Below are 12,381 nucleotides of genomic sequence, written 5' to 3'. Positions count from 1 at the left end.
CCTGCTCGTGCTTTGTTTACTAGATTGCTTTTGTCCAACACTGCCTACGTGACTTTGGCTGAAGCCACAGTTGCCACCACAAAAACGTGGCAACGCCTTGGCACGCGTTATGAGGAGGACTCCGGCTTCCCATGTTGCTCACGGCGCTCGGTTCCAAGCTTCAACATCAAACACAAAAGCAAGGTGTCTCCTGGCAAATCAGGAAAGCTGCATTTGGAGAATGCGGGCATCGATCCCGCTACCTCTCGCATGCTAAGCGAGCGCTCTACCATTTGAGCTAATCCCCCTTTGCTTGAGGTTGTTGCTTGTGCTATGGCTGATCCCTGTCCTCTCCTGGGCTATGTGTAAACTATAGGCAGTTTTGCTAAATCCACAACTTGCTCTGGCCGCTAGACACCAGGAGAGCCACTCCCCCAAGACCTTGGACAACTGAGCCCCTTCTGAAGTATGGCCCCATGGGTTTCAATGATGTCATTGGGAGAAGGTGGTTTCAAAAAGCACTCACACCGCCTAATACATTCTCGACAAGAAACACCTTGTGCCTTGAGGCATTCCATGGGGCTGGAAATTGGGGGAGAGAGCTACAAACACCAAGAGCCCGTAATTGCATTGGCCGGGAATCGAACCCGGGCCTCCCGCGTGGCAGGCGAGAATTCTACCACTGAACCACCAATGCTCCACGCCGGGCCAGGCGCCACCACCCTCGCTCAGCTGGCCTAGGAGAGTCCAGCTCTCGCCCACGCTTGACTTGGGATTCGCTTGTCGAAATCCATGAGGATGGTCAGCGACAAGAGCAGAGTGGCGCAGCGGAAGCGTGCTGGGCCCATAACCCAGAGGTCGATGGATCGAAACCATCCTCTGCTACGTTGCCTTTTCCTATGCCAATCGATATTTGCTTGCGGGCCCAAAGGCCTTTCTTTCGCACACAAAGAGAAGTTGAACCTGATTCAGGTGATTCAACGAGTCCAAAGCTCTCAGCGTAAGCATGGCACTGGCACCTTTCCCCCTAATGGAATATTGTCTCTTGGCCATGGAAGCCTGGTCGTGCTTTCTTTAATTGATTGCTTTTGTCCAATACTGCCTACGTGACTTTGGCTGAAGCCACAGATGCCACCACAAAAACGTGGCAATGCCTTGGCACATGTTATGAGGAGCACTCCGGCTTCCCATGTCACGGCGCTCGGTTCCAAGCTTCAACATCAAACACAAAAGCAAGGTGCCTCCCGTGAAACCAGGAAAGCTGCGTTTGGAGAATGCGGGCATCGATCCCGCTACCTCTCGCATGCAAAGCGAGCGCTCTGCCACTTGAGCTAATCCCCCTTTGCTCGAGTGTGTTGCTTGCGCTATGGCTGATCCCTGTCCTCTCCTGGGCTATGTGTAAAATATAGTCAGTTTTGCGAAATCCACAACCTGCTCTGGCCGCTAGACACCAGGAGAGCCACCCGCTTTCCTAGCGTAGAAGGTTTGCACCCCCCTTTTTTTTCCCTCCTACGACCTTTGACAACTGAGCCCCTTCAGAGGTATGGCCCCATGGGTTTCAATGATGTAATTGGGAGAAGGCTGGTTTCAAAAAGCACTCACACCGCCTAGTACATTCTTGACAAGAAACACCTTGTGCCTTGATGCACTCCACGGGGCTGGAAATTGGGGGAGAGCGCTGCAAACACAAAGAGCCCATAATTGCATTGGCCGGGAATCGAACCCGGGCCTCCCGCGTGGCAGGCGAGAATTCTACCACTGAACCACCAATGCTCCACGCCGGGCCACTTGCCACCACCCTCGCTCAGCTGGTCTAGGAGAGTCCAGCTCTCGCCCACGCTTGACTTGGGATTCGCTGGTCGAAAATCAATGGAAACGCCTAGTCGTCTACATTGTGACTTTGCCACATGGACCCACTCCCCGTGGGAATCGCTGGCAAACTACATCCACATGTGGTTGTTGAGGTTGGTCAGCGACAAGAGCAGAGTGGCGCAGCGGAAGCGTGCTGGGCCCATAACCCAGAGGTCGATGGATCGAAACCATCCTCTGCTACGTTGCCCTTTCCTATGCCAATCGATATTTGCTTGCGTGCGGGCCCAAAGGCCTTTCTTTCGCACACAAAGAGAAGTTGAACCTGATTCAGGTGATTCAACGAGTCCAAAGCTCTCAGCGTAAGCATGGCACTGGCACCTTTTGCGCTAATGAAATATTGTCTCTTGGCCATGGAGGCCTGCTCGTGCTTTGTTTACTAGATTGCTTTTGTCCAACACTGCCTACGTGACTTTGGCTGAAGCCACAGTTGCCACCACAAAAACGTGGCAACGCCTTGGCACGCGTTATGAGGAGGACTCCGGCTTCCCATGTTGCTCACGGCGCTCGGTTCCAAGCTTCAACATCAAACACAAAAGCAAGGTGTCTCCTGGCAAATCAGGAAAGCTGCATTTGGAGAATGCGGGCATCGATCCCGCTACCTCTCGCATGCTAAGCGAGCGCTCTACCATTTGAGCTAATCCCCCTTTGCTTGAGGTTGTTGCTTGTGCTATGGCTGATCCCTGTCCTCTCCTGGGCTATGTGTAAACTATAGGCAGTTTTGCTAAATCCACAACTTGCTCTGGCCGCTAGACACCAGGAGAGCCACTCCCCCAAGACCTTGGACAACTGAGCCCCTTCTGAAGTATGGCCCCATGGGTTTCAATGATGTCATTGGGAGAAGGTGGTTTCAAAAAGCACTCACACCGCCTAATACATTCTCGACAAGAAACACCTTGTGCCTTGAGGCATTCCATGGGGCTGGAAATTGGGGGAGAGAGCTACAAACACCAAGAGCCCATAATTGCATTGGCCGGGAATCGAACCCGGGCCTCCCGCGTGGCAGGCGAGAATTCTACCACTGAACCACCAATGCTCCACGCCGGGCCAGGCGCCACCACCCTCGCTCAGCTGGCCTAGGAGAGTCCAGCTCTCGCCCACGCTTGACTTGGGATTCGCTTGTCGAAATCCATGAGGATGGCCAGCGACAAGAGCAGAGTGGCGCAGCGGAAGCGTGCTGGGCCCATAACCCAGAGGTCGATGGATTGAAACCATCCTCTGCTACGTTGCCTTTTCCTATGCCAATCGATATTTGCTTGCGGGCCCAAAGGCCTTTCTTTCGCACACAAAGAGAAGTTGAACCTGATTCAGGTGATTCAACGAGTCCAAAGCTCTCAGCGTAAGCATGGCACTGGCACCTTTCCCCCTAATGGAATATTGTCTCTTGGCCATGGAAGCCTGGTCGTGCTTTCTTTAATTGATTGCTTTTGTCCAATACTGCCTACGTGACTTTGGCTGAAGCCACAGATGCCACCACAAAAACGTGGCAATGCCTTGGCACATGTTATGAGGAGCACTCCGGCTTCCCATGTTGCTCACGGCGCTCGGTTCCAAGCTTCAACATCAAACACAAAAGCAAGGTGCCTCCCGTGAAACCAGGAAAGCTGCGTTTGGAGAATGCGGGCATCGATCCCGCTACCTCTTGCATGCAAAGCGAGCGCTCTGCCACTTGAGCTAATCCCCCTTTGCTCGAGTGTGTTGCTTGCGCTATGGCTGATCCCTGTCCTCTCCTGGGCTATGTGTAAAATATAGTCAGTTTTGCGAAATCCACAACCTGCTCTGGCCGCTAGACACCAGGAGAGCCACCCGCTTTCCTAGCGTAGAAGGTTTGCACCCCCCTTTTTTTTCCCTCCTACGACCTTTGACAACTGAGCCCCTTCAGAGGTATGGCCCCATGGGTTTCAATGATGTAATTGGGAGAAGGCTGGTTTCAAAAAGCACTCACACCACCTAGTACATTCTCGACAAGAAACACCTTGTGCCTTGATGCACTCCACGGGGCTGGAAATTGGGGGAGAGCGCTGCAAACACAAAGAGCCCATAATTGCATTGGCCGGGAATCGAACCCGGGCCTCCCGCGTGGCAGGCGAGAATTCTACCACTGAACCACCAATGCTCCACGCCGGGCCACTTGCCACCACCCTCGCTCAGCTGGTCTAGGAGAGTCCAGCTCTCGCCCACGCTTGACTTGGGATTCGCTGGTCGAAAATCAATGGAAACGCCTAGTCGTCTACATTGTGACTTTGCCACATGGACCCACTCCCCGTGGGAATCGCTGGCAAACTACATCCACATGTGGTTGTTGAGGTTGGTCAGCGACAAGAGCAGAGTGGCGCAGCGGAAGGGTGCTGGGCCCATAACCCAGAGGTCGATGGATCGAAACCATCCTCTGCTACGTTGCCCTTTCCTATGCCAATTGATATTTGCTTGCGTGCGGGCCCAAAGGCCTTTCTTTCGCACACAAAGAGAAGTTGAACCTGATTCAGGTGATTCAACGAGTCCAAAGCTCTCAGCGTAAGCATGGCACTGGCACCTTTTGCGCTAATGAAATATTGTCTCTTGGCCATGGAGGCCTGCTCGTGCTTTGTTTACTAGATTGCTTTTGTCCAACACTGCCTACGTGACTTTGGCTGAAGCCACAGTTGCCACCACAAAAACGTGGCAACGCCTTGGCACGCGTTATGAGGAGGACTCCGGCTTCCCATGTTGCTCACGGCGCTCGGTTCCAAGCTTCAACATCAAACACAAAAGCAAGGTGTCTCCTGGCAAATCAGGAAAGCTGCATTTGGAGAATGCGGGCATCGATCCCGCTACCTCTCGCATGCTAAGCGAGCGCTCTACCATTTGAGCTAATCCCCCTTTGCTTGAGGTTGTTGCTTGTGCTATGGCTGATCCCTGTCCTCTCCTGGGCTATGTGTAAACTATAGGCAGTTTTGCTAAATCCACAACTTGCTCTGGCCGCTAGACACCAGGAGAGCCACTCCCCCAAGACCTTGGACAACTGAGCCCCTTCTGAAGTATGGCCCCATGGGTTTCAATGATGTCATTGGGAGAAGGTGGTTTTAAAAAGCACTCACACCGCCTAATACATTCTCGACAAGAAACACCTTGTGCCTTGAGGCATTCCATGGGGCTGGAAATTGGGGGAGAGAGCTACAAACACCAAGAGCCCATAATTGCATTGGCCGGGAATCGAACCCGGGCCTCCTGCGTGGCAGGCGAGAATTCTACCACTGAACCACCAATGCTCCACGCCGGGCCAGGCGCCACCACCCTCGCTCAGCTGGCCTAGGAGAGTCCAGCTCTCGCCCACGCTTGACTTGGGATTCGCTTGTCGAAATCCATGAGGATGGTCAGCGACAAGAGCAGAGTGGCGCAGCGGAAGCGTGCTGGGCCCATAACCCAGAGGTCGATGGATCGAAACCATCCTCTGCTACGTTGCCTTTTCCTATGCCAATCGATATTTGCTTGCGGGCCCAAAGGCCTTTCTTTCGCACACAAAGAGAAGTTGAACCTGATTCAGGTGATTCAACGAGTCCAAAGCTCTCAGCGTAAGCATGGCACTGGCACCTTTCCCCCTAATGGAATATTGTCTCTTGGCCATGGAAGCCTGGTCGTGCTTTCTTTAATTGATTGCTTTTGTCCAATACTGCCTACGTGACTTTGGCTGAAGCCACAGATGCCACCACAAAAACGTGGCAATGCCTTGGCACATGTTATGAGGAGCACTCCGGCTTCCCATGTTGCTCACGGCGCTCGGTTCCAAGCTTCAACATCAAACACAAAAGCAAGGTGCCTCCCGTGAAACCAGGAAAGCTGCGTTTGGAGAATGCGGGCATCGATCCCGCTACCTCTCGCATGCAAAGCGAGCGCTCTGCCACTTGAGCTAATCCCCCTTTGCTCGAGTGTGTTGCTTGCGCTATGGCTGATCCCTGTCCTCTCCTGGGCTATGTGTAAAATATAGTCAGTTTTGCGAAATCCACAACCTGCTCTGGCCGCTAGACACCAGGAGAGCCACCCGCTTTCCTAGCGTAGAAGGTTTGCACCCCCCTTTTTTTTCCCTCCTACGACCTTTGACAACTGAGCCCCTTCAGAGGTATGGCCCCATGGGTTTCAATGATGTAATTGGGAGAAGGCTGGTTTCAAAAAGCACTCACACCGCCTAGTACATTCTCGACAAGAAACACCTTGTGCCTTGATGCACTCCACGGGGCTGGAAATTGGGGGAGAGCGCTGCAAACACAAAGAGCCCATAATTGCATTGGCCGGGAATCGAACCGGGCCTCCCGCGTGGCAGGCGAGAATTCTACCACTGAACCACCAATGCTCCACGCCGGGCCACTTGCCACCACCCTCGCTCAGCTGGTCTAGGAGAGTCCAGCTCTCGCCCACGCTTGACTTGGGATTCGCTGGTCGAAAATCAATGGAAACGCCTAGTCGTCTACATTGTGACTTTGCCACATGGACCCACTCCCCGTGGGAATCGCTGGCAAACTACATCCACATGTGGTTGTTGAGGTTGGTCAGCGACAAGAGCAGAGTGGCGCAGCGGAAGCGTGCTGGGCCCATAACCCAGAGGTCGATGGATCGAAACCATCCTCTGCTATGTTGCCCTTTCCTATGCCAATCGATATTTGCTTGCGTGCGGGCCCAAAGGCCTTTCTTTCGCACACAAAGAGAAGTTGAACCTGATTCAGGTGATTCAACGAGTCCAAAGCTCTCAGCGTAAGCATGGCACTGGCACCTTTTGCGCTAATGAAATATTGTCTCTTGGCCATGGAGGCCTGCTCGTGCTTTGTTTACTAGATTGCTTTTGTCCAACACTGCCTACGTGACTTTGGCTGAAGCCACAGTTGCCACCACAAAAACGTGGCAACGCCTTGGCACGCGTTATGAGGAGGACTCCGGCTTCCCATGTTGCTCACGGCGCTCGGTTCCAAGCTTCAACATCAAACACAAAAGCAAGGTGTCTCCTGGCAAATCAGGAAAGCTGCATTTGGAGAATGCGGGCATCGATCCCGCTACCTCTCGCATGCTAAGCGAGCACTCTACCATTTGAGCTAATCCCCCTTTGCTTGAGGTTGTTGCTTGTGCTATGGCTGATCCCTGTCCTCTCCTGGGCTATGTGTAAACTATAGGCAGTTTTGCTAAATCCACAACTTGCTCTGGCCGCTAGACACCAGGAGAGCCACTCCCCCAAGACCTTGGACAACTGAGCCCCTTCTGAAGTATGGCCCCATGGGTTTCAATGATGTCATTGGGAGAAGGTGGTTTCAAAAAGCACTCACACCGCCTAATACATTCTCGACAAGAAACACCTTGTGCCTTGAGGCATTCCATGGGGCTGGAAATTGGGGGAGAGAGCTACAAACACCAAGAGCCCATAATTGCATTGGCCGGGAATCGAACCCGGGCCTCCTGCGTGGCAGGCGAGAATTCTACCACTGAACCACCAATGCTCCACGCCGGGCCAGGCGCCACCACCCTCGCTCAGCTGGCCTAGGAGAGTCCAGCTCTCGCCCACGCTTGACTTGGGATTCGCTTGTCGAAATCCATGAGGATGGTCAGCGACAAGAGCAGAGTGGCGCAGCGGAAGCGTGCTGGGCCCATAACCCAGAGGTCGATGGATCGAAACCATCCTCTGCTATGTTGCCTTTTCCTATGCCAATCGATATTTGCTTGCGGGCCCAAAGGCCTTTCTTTCGCACACAAAGAGAAGTTGAACCTGATTCAGGTGATTCAACGAGTCCAAAGCTCTCAGCGTAAGCATGGCACTGGCACCTTTCCCCCTAATGGAATATTGTCTCTTGGCCATGGAAGCCTGGTCGTGCTTTCTTTAATTGATTGCTTTTGTCCAATACTGCCTACGTGACTTTGGCTGAAGCCACAGATGCCACCACAAAAACGTGGCAATGCCTTGGCACATGTTATGAGGAGCACTCCGGCTTCCCATGTTGCTCACGGCGCTCGGTTCCAAGCTTCAACATCAAACACAAAAGCAAGGTGCCTCCCGTGAAACCAGGAAAGCTGCGTTTGGAGAATGCGGGCATCGATCCCGCTACCTCTCGCATGCAAAGCGAGCGCTCTGCCACTTGAGCTAATCCCCCTTTGCTCGAGTGTGTTGCTTGCGCTATGGCTGATCCCTGTCCTCTCCTGGGCTATGTGTAAAATATAGTCAGTTTTGCGAAATCCACAACCTGCTCTGGCCGCTAGACACCAGGAGAGCCACCCGCTTTCCTAGCGTAGAAGGTTTGCACCCCCCTTTTTTTTCCCTCCTACGACCTTTGACAACTGAGCCCCTTCAGAGGTATGGCCCCATGGGTTTCAATGATGTAATTGGGAGAAGGCTGGTTTCAAAAAGCACTCACACCGCCTAGTACATTCTCGACAAGAAACACCTTGTGCCTTGATGCACTCCACGGGGCTGGAAATTGGGGGAGAGCGCTGCAAACACAAAGAGCCCATAATTGCATTGGCCGGGAATCGAACCCGGGCCTCCCGCGTGGCAGGCGAGAATTCTACCACTGAACCACCAATGCTCCATGCCGGGCCACTTGCCACCACCCTCGCTCAGCTGGTCTAGGAGAGTCCAGCTCTCGCCCACGCTTGACTTGGGATTCACTGGTCGAAAATCAATGGAAACGCCTAGTCGTCTACATTGTGACTTTGCCACATGGACCCACTCCCCGTGGGAATCGCTGGCAAACTACATCCACATGTGGTTGTTGAGGTTGGTCAGCGACAAGAGCAGAGTGGCGCAGCGGAAGCGTGCTGGGCCCATAACCCAGAGGTCGATGGATCAAAACCATCCTCTGCTACGTTGCCTTTTTCTATGCCAATCGATATTTGCTTGCGTGCGGGCCCAAAGGCCTTTCTTTCGCACACAAAGAGAAGTTGAACCTGATTCAGGTGATTCAACGAGTCCAAAGCTCTCAGCGTAAGCATGGCACTGGCACCTTTTGCGCTAATGAAATATTGTCTCTTGGCCATGGAGGCCTGCTCGTGCTTTGTTTACTAGATTGCTTTTGTCCAACACTGCCTACGTGACTTTGGCTGAAGCCACAGTTGCCACCACAAAAACGTGGCAACGCCTTGGCACGCGTTATGAGGAGGACTCCGGCTTCCCATGTTGCTCACGGCGCTCGGTTCCAAGCTTCAACATCAAACACAAAAGCAAGGTGTCTCCTGGCAAATCAGAAAAGCTGCATTTGGAGAATGCGGGCATCGATCCCGCTACCTCTCGCATGCTAAGCGAGCGCTCTACCATTTGAGCTAATCCCCCTTTGCTTGAGGTTGTTGCTTGTGCTATGGCTGATCCCTGTCCTCTCCTGGGCTATGTGTAAACTATAGGCAGTTTTGCTAAATCCACAACTTGCTCTGGCCGCTAGACACCAGGAGAGCCACTCCCCCAAGACCTTGGACAACTGAGCCCCTTCTGAAGTATGGCCCCATGGGTTTCAATGATGTCATTGGGAGAAGGTGGTTTCAAAAAGCACTCACACCGCCTAATACATTCTCGACAAGAAACACCTTGTGCCTTGAGGCATTCCATGGGGCTGGAAATTGGGGGAGAGAGCTACAAACACCAAGAGCCCATAATTGCATTGGCCGGGAATCGAACCCGGGCCTCCCGCGTGGCAGGCGAGAATTCTACCACTGAACCACCAATGCTCCACGCCGGGCCAGGCGCCACAACCCTCGCTCAGCTGGCCTAGGAGAGTCCAGCTCTCGCCCACGCTTGACTTGGGATTCGCTTGTCGAAATCCATGAGGATGGTTAGCGACAAGAGCAGAGTGGCGCAGCGGAAGCGTGCTGGGCCCATAACCCAGAGGTCGATGGATCGAAACCATCCTCTGCTACGTTGCCTTTTTCTATGCCAATCGATATTTGCTTGCGTGCGGGCCCAAAGGCCTTTCTTTCGCACACAAAGAGAAGTTGAACCTGATTCAGGTGATTCAACGAGTCCAAAGCTCTCAGCGTAAGCATGGCACTGGCACCTTTTGCGCTAATGAAATATTGTCTCTTGGCCATGGAGGCCTGCTCGTGCTTTGTTTACTAGATTGCTTTTGTCCAACACTGCCTACGTGACTTTGGCTGAAGCCACAGTTGCCACCACAAAAACGTGGCAACGCCTTGGCACGCGTTATGAGGAGGACTCCGGCTTCCCATGTTGCTCACGGCGCTCGGTTCCAAGCTTCAACATCAAACACAAAAGCAAGGTGTCTCCTGGCAAATCAGGAAAGCTGCATTTGGAGAATGCGGGCATCGATCCCGCTACCTCTCGCATGCTAAGCGAGCGCTCTACCATTTGAGCTAATCCCCCTTTGCTTGAGGTTGTTGCTTGTGCTATGGCTGATCCCTGTCCTCTCCTGGGCTATGTGTAAACTATAGGCAGTTTTGCTAAATCCACAACTTGCTCTGGCCGCTAGACACCAGGAGAGCCACTCCCCCAAGACCTTGGACAACTGAGCCCCTTCTGAAGTATGGCCCCATGGGTTTCAATGATGTCATTGGGAGAAGGTGGTTTCAAAAAGCACTCACACCGCCTAATATATTCTCGACAAGAAACACCTTGTGCCTTGAGGCATTCCATGGGGCTGGAAATTGGGGGAGAGAGCTACAAACACCAAGAGCCCATAATTGCATTGGCCGGGAATCGAACCCGGGCCTCCCGCGTGGCAGGCGAGAATTCTACCACTGAACCACCAATGCTCCACGCCGGGCCAGGCGCCACCACCCTCGCTCAGCTGGCCTAGGAGAGTCCAGCTCTCGCCCACGCTTGACTTGGGATTTGCTTGTCGAAATCCATGAGGATGGCCAGCGACAAGAGCAGAGTGGCGCAGCGGAAGCGTGCTGGGCCCATAACCCAGAGGTCGATGGATCGAAACCATCCTCTGCTACGTTGCCTTTTCCTATGCCAATCGATATTTGCTTGCGGGCCCAAAGGCCTTTCTTTCGCACACAAAGAGAAGTTGAACCTGATTCAGGTGATTCAACGAGTCCAAAGCTCTCAGCGTAAGCATGGCACTGGCACCTTTCCCCCTAATGGAATATTGTCTCTTGGCCATGGAAGCCTGGTCGTGCTTTCTTTAATTGATTGCTTTTGTCCAATACTGCCTACGTGACTTTGGCTGAAGCCACAGATGCCACCACAAAAACGTGGCAATGCCTTGGCACATGTTATGAGGAGCACTCCGGCTTCCCATGTTGCTCACGGCGCTCGGTTCCAAGCTTCAACATCAAACACAAAAGCAAGGTGCCTCCCGTGAAACCAGGAAAGCTGCGTTTGGAGAATGCGGGCATCGATCCCGCTACCTCTCGCATGCAAAGCGAGCGCTCTGCCACTTGAGCTAATCCCCCTTTGCTCGAGTGTGTTGCTTGCGCTATGGCTGATCCCTGTCCTCTCCTGGGCTATGTGTAAAATATAGTCAGTTTTGCGAAATCCACAACCTGCTCTGGCCGCTAGACACCAGGAGAGCCACCCGCTTTCCTAGCGTAGAAGGTTTGCACCCCCCTTTTTTTTCCCTCCTACGACCTTTGACAACTGAGCCCCTTCAGAGGTATGGCCCCATGGGTTTCAATGATGTAATTGGGAGAAGGCTGGTTTCAAAAAGCACTCACACCGCCTAGTACATTCTCGACAAGAAACACCTTGTGCCTTGATGCACTCCACGGGGCTGGAAATTGGGGGAGAGCGCTGCAAACACAAAGAGCCCATAATTGCATTGGCCGGGAATCGAACCCGGGCCTCCCGCGTGGCAGGCGAGAATTCTACCACTGAACCACCAATGCTCCACGCCGGGCCACTTGCCACCACCCTCGCTCAGCTGGTCTAGGAGAGTCCAGCTCTCGCCCACGCTTGACTTGGGATTCGCTGGTCGAAAATCAATGGAAACGCCTAGTCGTCTACATTGTGACTTTGCCACATGGACCCACTCCCCGTGGGAATCGCTGGCAAACTACATCCACATGTGGTTGTTGAGGTTGGTCAGCGACAAGAGCAGAGTGGCGCAGCGGAAGCGTGCTGGGCCCATAACCCAGAGGTCGATGGATCGAAACCATCCTCTGCTACGTTGCCCTTTCCTATGCCAATCGATATTTGCTTGCGTGCGGGCCCAAAGGCCTTTCTTTCGCACACAAAGAGAAGTTGAACCTGATTCAGGTGATTCAACGAGTCCAAAGCTCTCAGCGTAAGCATGGCACTGGCACCTTTTGCGCTAATGAAATATTGTCTCTTGGCCATGGAGGCCTGCTCGTGCTTTGTTTACTAGATTGCTTTTGTCCAACACTGCCTACGTGACTTTGGCTGAAGCCACAGTTGCCACCACAAAAACGTGGCAACGCCTTGGCACGCGTTATGAGGAGGACTCCGGCTTCCCATGTTGCTCACGGCGCTCGGTTCCAAGCTTCAACATCAAACACAAAAGCAAGGTGTCTCCTGGCAAATCAGGAAAGCTGCATTTGGAGAATGCGGGCATCGATCCCGCTACCTCTCGCATGCTAAGCGAGCACTCTACCATTTGAGCTAATCCC

The 12,381-nt window shown here is 53.2% G+C and overlaps 5 non-coding genes across 5 annotated transcripts; all 5 read right to left on the bottom strand.

Annotated features, from left to right (window-relative positions):
• Positions 1-214: 214 nt before the first annotated feature.
• Positions 215-287, bottom strand: TRNAA-AGC (transfer RNA alanine (anticodon AGC)). Its single transcript has one exon. It is a non-coding gene; the product is annotated as a tRNA-Ala (tRNA).
• A 2,135-nt stretch (positions 288-2,422) lies between these two features.
• On the bottom strand, positions 2,423-2,495 carry TRNAA-AGC (transfer RNA alanine (anticodon AGC)). The gene has a single exon. It is a non-coding gene; the product is annotated as a tRNA-Ala (tRNA).
• Positions 2,496-4,634: 2,139 nt separating this feature from the next.
• Positions 4,635-4,707, bottom strand: TRNAA-AGC (transfer RNA alanine (anticodon AGC)). The gene has a single exon. It is a non-coding gene; the product is annotated as a tRNA-Ala (tRNA).
• A 4,350-nt stretch (positions 4,708-9,057) lies between these two features.
• On the bottom strand, positions 9,058-9,130 carry TRNAA-AGC (transfer RNA alanine (anticodon AGC)). The gene has a single exon. It is a non-coding gene; the product is annotated as a tRNA-Ala (tRNA).
• Positions 9,131-10,098: 968 nt separating this feature from the next.
• On the bottom strand, positions 10,099-10,171 carry TRNAA-AGC (transfer RNA alanine (anticodon AGC)). The gene has a single exon. It is a non-coding gene; the product is annotated as a tRNA-Ala (tRNA).
• Between the last annotated feature and the right edge of the window lie 2,210 nt (positions 10,172-12,381).

Source organism: Lithobates pipiens, unplaced genomic scaffold (assembly GCF_037356315.1).
Source record: "Lithobates pipiens isolate NorthernLeopardFrog02 unplaced genomic scaffold, aLitPip1_a1.2 Scaffold_18, whole genome shotgun sequence".
Taxonomy (NCBI): Eukaryota; Metazoa; Chordata; class Amphibia; order Anura; family Ranidae; genus Lithobates; species Lithobates pipiens.
Note: the sequence above shows the minus strand (reverse complement) of the source record. Positions and strands in the feature narration are given on the sequence as shown.